Here is a 7,750-nt window from a genome sequence, read left to right as displayed (position 1 = left end):
ATGGCAAGGGTTCAGTTACCCAGGGATTTGGGATACAGAGGCCTGGGGATTCCAAACCCAGCAGGTTGGTTATCCAGGGATTTAGGATGGCAGTGGTCCCGTTGCCCAGGGTTTTGTGGTACCCAGAAATCTGGGATGGCAGAGGCTTGGAATGGCAGAGGTCTGTTTACCAGGGCTTTGGGGTACGCAGGGATTTGGGGTACCCAGAAATTTGGGATGGCAGGGCTCACGTTACCCAGGGATTTGCGGGCCAAGGGTCTGCTCGGACCCGTTTTGGTCCCAATTCCTCCCTCCCGGCGGGCAGGGCAAAGTCCCCGGAGCGGGGCCGGTGCCGGAGGCTCCCGCGTGGCCCTTCCCGAGGCGCCAGGCCCGTGAGTCAGCAGCGCTTCCCACCCACTTGGCCCCGCTGGAAGTGCCGGCGGGAGCGGCTGTGTGGGAGCGGGAGGTTACGGAGCTGCCGGGATGTCTGTGCGTGCGGGGACGGGAATGTTGGAGCTGGAGCGTGTGGGAAGCGAGCGGAGAGAGGCGGAGTGAAAGCCAGGGCCGGTGCCAAGGGCTTAATGAGCAGCTTCCCACAAAAAAAAAAAAACAAAACCAACATTCCCGAAGCAAAATAAAGCTCCGTGGCCGCGGGAGGAGGCTCTGCCGGCCCCGGAGCAGGGAGGGTGAGCTCCTTCCCGGCCCGTCCGGAGCCTTGGGAAGGTTGGGAGCTGCCTGGCACCGGCCCCCTCGCTGGAAGAGCTTCGCCTGGGTGGACGTGCCGGAGTTTTCCTGGCACGTGGCTCCCGGAGAGCGGCACCAGCCGGCGCACGTGGGCACCGGCATTCCTGGCCAGCTTTCCAAACTGGGATGTGGCTGGCACACACGGAGAGGCCCCCATTCCCAGGAGAGTGCCGCCGGGATGGGCTATGAGGAGGGGCAGGAGAAAGGATCCCTGATCCCCTTGTGCCGGCACCCCCAGCCTGGGGATTCCACGGCACTGGGAACTGCCACCAGTGCCCCCAGTTCAGCCCCATCCCTCAATCCAGTCACTGCCAGTCCAGGGGTTTTACAAGCAGATATTTCCTGCCTCGTTCCCTGCTCCAAACCCAGCCTAGGGACAAGGAAAATTGAGATTTAATCCCTGCAGGATCTTTCAAACCATGGCAGTGGTGGTTTCTTGGATTTTTCCAGTATGACTCCGGAGAGATTCCATCCCGATCCCCATCCCAACAGTTTGGGTTGGAAGGGACCTTTAAAGGTCAACTGGTCCCAGTTCCATTCCACAAGGCCAGGCTGGGGTCTGCCTCTGGAGGTTCCCACTAATCCTGGACCAGCTAGGAGTGTTCCAGCCCCATCGCCCCATCCTGGGATGTGTCTCTGATCCCTTCACCCCGTCCTGGGATGGTCTCTGATCCCATCACCCCATCCTGGGATGGTCTCTGATCCCATCACCCCATCCTGGGATGGTCTCTGATCCCATCACCCCATCCTGGGATGGTCTCTGATCCCTTCACCCCATCCTGGGGTGTGTCTCTGCCCCCTTCACCCCATCACGAGGCGGGAGCAGGCACAACTCCCAATCCCAGGAGCAAACCCCGCATCTCCACTGCTCCATCACCTCCATGCGGGGGCACCTCCAGGCCCAGGTCACGGAGTCTCCTCCTCGCCCCCGCTCCCTCTCGCCCCACGATGGGAGCAGCAGGAATTCGGCAGGAATGGCCGTTCCGCGGCGGGGGGGACACACACCGCGGGCCGTCGCTCCCGCTCCGCGCGCTCCGCTCCGCGTTTTCCGCCGCCCGCCGCGCCCGCCGCGCGCGCAGTTCCCGGGCAGCTCCCGCCGCGCCCCGGCCCCGGGAAAACCCGGACCGGATCCCGACGGAGCGCGGCAGCGGCCGGGGCCGCGCGCGGCCCCACGCGTGTCCGCGGGGTCCCCGCCGCGCTCGGCCTTCCCCGGGAATTCCACCTTTTCCGTCCCCCCGCGCGCGCGTCCGTCCGTCCGTCCGTCCGTCCGTCCGCGCCCCGCGCGCCCGGCGCCTCCTCCACGCGGGGGGAGCGCCCGCGCCCCTCCCGCACCCCCCCCGCACCCCCCCACCCCGCGCGGTGCCACCGCGGCCACCCCACGCGTGTCCCCCCTCACGGCGCGCAGCCCCCCTCCCTCCCCTCCCTCCTCCCTTTTCCCGGCGGCTGCAGTTTCCAATCCCGCCAGCAGCGAGCAGCAAGTGGATGCAGGACCGCGCCGCACACGCACCCGCACACACACACACACACACACACGCACACGCACCCGCACCCCCGCACACGCACCCGCACACGCGCGCACCCCGCAGCAGCGGGCGGCCAGCACGGGCTCCGCGGGGCTCCCGGCCCCCCCGCCGCCGCATGCGGGGCCCCGCCGCCCCGCCGCCGCCCCCCGCCCCGCCGCCCCCTCCCGCCACCGCCACCGCCCCCGCCACCGCCCCCGCCGCCGTCTGATGAGCCGCGGCCCCGCCGCACCGGGCAGCCGCCGCCCCGCCGCCCCGCCGCGCCCCGCCGCCGCCCGCCACCATGTACCTGCACCCGGAGGCTGCCGGCGCAGGTGAGCCCCGGGGGGAGCCGGGAATGGGGGGACGGGGACGCGCAGGACGCGGGGGACACGCGGCGGGGGGGGTAGGGGGACGCGGTGGCCGCTGCCCCGGTGCCCCCCCCCCCACCTCCGGGGCGCCTCGCCGTGAGTTCGGTAGTTTGGGGAGAAAGTCGTTGTCGCCGGCGTGGTCGCGCTGCGGAGGGGCCGGAGCCACCGACATTCCCCGCCCGGCGACATCGCGACCGCCCCCGGGGGGTCGCCGGCCCCCCGAAAAATCCGGGGTGAGCCTTCAGCCCCGCTGGGTGCCGGCACCCAGATAGCATCCAGGCATCGGCTCATCCCTCCGATCCTCGTCCTGCAGAGCTGCCGAAGCCCTGGAAACCACCTCTGAACGCCCCCCACCCCCCGGGGGCTGCACCCCCTCCCCTGTCCCCCGGGTGAGCCCCGAATCCCTCCGGGTGCCGACATCCAGACAAACACCCGGGGATCAGCTCATCCCTCTGCTCCTCATCCTGCAGAGCTGCTGGAGCCCCGGATACCCCTCACCGGGGACCCCCCAACACCCGGGGACAGCACCCCGCTCCCCAGACCCCCAACAAACCCCCCAGCCCCCGGGCGAGCCCCAAATCCCGCCGGGTGCCGGCATCCAGGGATCAGCACATCCCCTCCGTCCTCCTTGGGGTCCCCCATCCCCGTCCTGCTGCGCCTCTGGAATGACACCGGGACACGCGGGGGTGGGCGGCTGGGGAAGGGGCTTCCTCCGGCGCGGATTTGCTGAGCTCATGCTCCGAAGGCACCGGGCGGCCCCGCACCGGGAAATCTGGGACGCCGGCGGGGAGGTTTTGGGGGTGTGGAGGCACAGGGATGCTGCCGGAGCGCTGCGGATCCCCGGGGCCTGGCAGCCGTCCCCGGCCGTGTCCCGGGGCCCGGGGAGCGGGCAGAAGGACGGCGTGTCCTGCGGTGGCGGGGCCGCGGGGACGGCGGGGACGGCGGGCGCGAGCTGCAGGTGCCAGGCCTGCGGGAGCCGCCGGCTCGGGATAGCGCCGGGCACCGTCCCCCGCGGCGGTGACAGCGGCACCGCCGCCCGGCACTCGGCGGCTCCGGCCGGGCTGCCTTCGAGGGCAACTTCCCGCCCGGCCGCGGGCTCAGCGCTCCCGGCGGGAGCGGCTCCGGCCGCGTGACCCCGCAGGGATGCCCGGAGCGCGGCACGGCTCGGCTCGGCCCAAGGTCACCCGCCGGGTCGGTGGCAGAGAGGGGCCGCCGGGCTGTCCCCGCCGGCGGCACCGCTCTTCCCTCCCCGTGCCCGGCGTTTGCTCCCGGCTATTCCCCCTCCGAACTTCGCACCTGCCCCCGGTTTGTCCCCCTCGTCCCTGCCCCGCGTCCCCATCGGTGGCCAGTGGGACACCGACGGCTGCCCGTGCCACTGCTGACACTTCTTGGCAGCCTGGAAGCTTCAGAGGCTGAGCTTTGAGCTGCGGGGTTTGGGGGGACGGATCCACGTCCCCTCTCCCCAAATCCCGTGCTCCCTGGCTGCTGGGGCTCCCGTCACGTGGGAGTTTTCCCACGTCACCGGCGGCGGTGGCTGTGCCGTGGCGCCTGGAGCCGTGGGGGGCTCTGGTGGGGCTGGGGGTGCGCACACCTGTGCCAGCACCCGACCCCCTTTCCCGGCTTTTCCCGGGTGTTGTCGCCCGTGTCCGCAGTGCCCGGGAGGTTCAGGGTCTGACCCCCGCCAGTGGAGGCTGGGAGGGTGCCTGTGGCTCACACCCCCGCGGGATTTGGGATTTGCCTGTTGTCCCCCCAAATCCCTGCCCGAGGCGGCACCAGCCTCGTCCTCCTCATCCCCTGCTCCGTGTGACCGTGAGGGGACGGTGGCTGTGACCCCCTGCACTGGCTGCGTTCATGGCGGGGGGAGAAGACGCAATGTGGGGAAATTCGGGAAACTTTGGTGCCCAGGAAGAGGGGGGGGTGTGGGGGGGAACGTGGAGCTCGGAGGTGCTGCTGGGGGTGTCTGGTTTTGGGGTCGGAGACGCCCGAGGGAGGCTGGGCTGGGCTGGTGAGGGGTGTTGGGAATTGGACCGAACCGAGGCGCTTCCCAAAGCGGCTCCCGCCAGCTGGGGAGATTTTCTGGGAGGCCACGGAGGGCTGTGATGCTGGGGGACAGTCCCCCGTGTCGGGAGCGCCGTGCCCGAGAGATTGGGGCGGCCACAAAGGTGCCCTCTGTGCCACAGGGACAATGTGCCCCTCACCGCCCACACCGGCTTTGGGATCACCGGGAAGCTCCTTCCCCTCCCCTGCAAGGCCGGACCCCCCGTCCATCCCTGTCCCCGCTGCTGGCACCAGCTGTCCCCTTGGAGGGGGACAGGCTGCACCTCAAACGCTCCAAGCAGGTGCCGGGGGGCCCTGCTCCCGCTGTCCCCATCCTTCCCGGCTGGAATGATTCCGAGCAGAGCCGCGCGGCGGCCGGAGGTGGTGAATCAATAACCAGGCAGCTGCCTGTTTTCCCCCCGCGCCGTCTCGGGGGATGGATGGATGGGTGGATGGAGTGATGGATGGATGGATGGAGAGCTCTGCGTGCTCGTGCGGCTCTGGGATCACATCCCCGATGCCCGGGGCTGGGATAAGAACCGGCTTCCAAACTGGAACACCCCGAGGTGGGAGGCTGGGAGGATGATGAGGAAGCGTGACAGGCGGGAAGGCAGACAAAGAGCGGAGGGCCGGCCCTGCCGGGAGCCAGGCACCTGCTGCAGCCACGCGTCCCGGCACGGGCACGGCGCTGGAGCTCCAGTTCCTCCCCCGGAGCCCCATCCTGCTGGGATTTGGACTTCACCTCCCTGCCAGCCCCTCTGCTCCAGCAGCTGGGAGCATCCCCCGCGGCCTCATCCCCTCCCTTTGTTCCCCCCGGCAGCTCCATCCCGTTTTCCGTGGCAGTGGGGTGTCCGTGCAGATTCTGAGCCCCCCAGGGCAGCTCAGAATTCCTTCCTTCCCACCAATTCCAAGCTTTTCATCCTCCCCGCACCCGTAGGATCCCACACACTGACGTGTCCCAGGACCCCGTGCACGGCTCGGGAACAACAAGGACTGGGGGTGGGTCACGGCCGGGCTGGGAGGTCTCACCGATCCCCCCCTCCCCGATTCCAAGGAGCAGGAGAGGAGCTGGAGGCGGCTTTTCCAGCGCCTGATCTCGCGGCTTTTCCGCCTGCCTGGGAAGGGAGGGGGGAGCGGGGAATGAAGACAGATGCAGATAATATCGCTGCCACCCCCCGGCCCCCGGGGGCTCGGCTACGATATCCATTATACATGGATTCGGGGAGGGAAGGGCTCCCGCAGAGCCGCCGGAGCGCGGGAATAGCGAGCAGAGCGACAGCGTGGAGAGGGGGGATGGACCCCCCGCGCTGCCACTGGGGGGCTCGGGGGGGTGCGTGGGGCCAGCTCGGGCTTGGGGGGCAGCGGGCTGGGAGGTGCCAGGGGGAAGGTCCCGCATCCCTGGGGTGCCAGCCTGGCCGTGGCACAGGGATGCTCCGAGCCCACCCGGGAGCTCAGGGGGCCCTCCCGGCACCCCGACCCTTCCCGGTGTTCCCGGCTGCGGGAGGGAAGGAGAGGGTCACCTTGGGGGGAGTTAATGAGGTTTGAAGGGAAGCGGCCGGTCGTGCCGGCGGATGCGGAGCCGGCGCGGTGGCCGAGGGATGGCACCGAACAGCTTCCCAGATCCCGGCCTTCCGAGGGGGGCACGGCGTCAGAATGCACCCTGGGGGGCTCTGGGTATCCATGGAAAGAGGTGTGACCCCTCTGGATGGGCCTGTGGGACACTGGTGGCTGCAGGGGGTGATGTGTCCTGTCCCCTCTCCCCATGGATGACCATCCCTGCTCCCCACGGATGACCATCCCTGCTCCCTTTGGATGACCATCCCCTTTCCCCAAGGATGACCATCCCTGCTCCCCACGGACGACCATCCCCCTGTATTCCTGGAGGATACAGGCCCGGGATCAGGCTCTGCTGGAGGTTTTCCACTAGCCCCACCTGGATGACTCTCCTTCCTCCCCATGGATGACCATCCCTGTGTATGTCTGGAGGATGCAGCCCTGGGATCAGGCTCTGCTGGAGGTTTTCCACCAGCTCCACCTCCCCCAGGCACCTTCCCACCCCTGTGTCCCCAGGCCTCCCTCTGGAGCCTTCCTCGGCCCTTCGTTCCCTTCCTCTTCCTCCTCTCTCCTCCCTCTGAGCTGCGCTTCTCCATCTTTCCACGTGTTCCCTTCCAACCTTCCTCTTCCTCCCCCAGCACTGCCAGTTCCCTGATTTGGGGGCTGTGGCATCGCTGAGCTCCCTGCGGGAATTCTGTCCCCACGGTCCCAGATGGATCCCACGTGACATGACTGGGGGGCACTTCCCGGGGGGGAGCTGGAGCTGGGAAGCAGGCAGGGATCCGGTGGGATTGGGATGGGCTGCACGGAGGCTGCTCTCTCCCGTCCCCCGGGAGCCTCTGGCTCTCTGCCTTCCCTCTCTCCCGCTGTCACCCGAAGGGCTCGGGAATGATGGAGAGCCCGGGGCGGGAGGCTAAGTGGTGACGGCGCGGAGCTGGCAGTGCCACTCGGGATGAGAGCCCAGCCTGCTCCTCCGTGCCCGCTGCCGGAGCCAGGACACGATTCTGTGCCTGGAAAAGCGGAGCCGGAGGCACATCCAGCCCCAGATTCCTGGGGGCTCCGTGGCTCATTTGGGGGCAGGGATTACACGGAGCACCGGCCTCTCCGAGGGAAGAGCGGCATCCTGCTGGGAGCAGGGATTGGAATGGGGAAGGCGGTGGATGGAAATCATGGGGGCAGAGGGAGTTTGGGTGTCGGGGTGCTCCTTGGGAAGAGGGACACGGTGGGGACCAAGAGGCAGAGAAACCACACGGCTCTCTCCGGAAATCCTCAGCCAAAAATAGCCCAGCACCGGGAAAGGAGCACATTCCCTTGCCAGATTCTCCCTCCATTCCCACTTCCTGCCCGCGGTGGCCGTGGAGGGGGGACAGGTGGCACCAGAGCCGGAGGGAACAATCCTTGTCCATCAGCAGGTTGGGATAGGGAATGTGGTGCCATGCAGACAGAGCAGCGTGGTGTTTTGGGCCGGCATTCCCAGTGTTTTGGGTTGGTGTTCTGGGCCGGTGTTCCCGGTGTTTTGGGCTGGTGTTCTGGGCCGGTGTTCCCAGTGTTTTGGGTTGGTGTTCT

Source organism: Lepidothrix coronata, unplaced genomic scaffold (assembly GCF_001604755.1).
Source record: "Lepidothrix coronata isolate B3197 unplaced genomic scaffold, Lepidothrix_coronata-1.0 Scaffold369, whole genome shotgun sequence".
Classification (NCBI taxonomy): domain Eukaryota; kingdom Metazoa; phylum Chordata; class Aves; order Passeriformes; family Pipridae; genus Lepidothrix; species Lepidothrix coronata.
Note: the sequence above shows the minus strand (reverse complement) of the source record.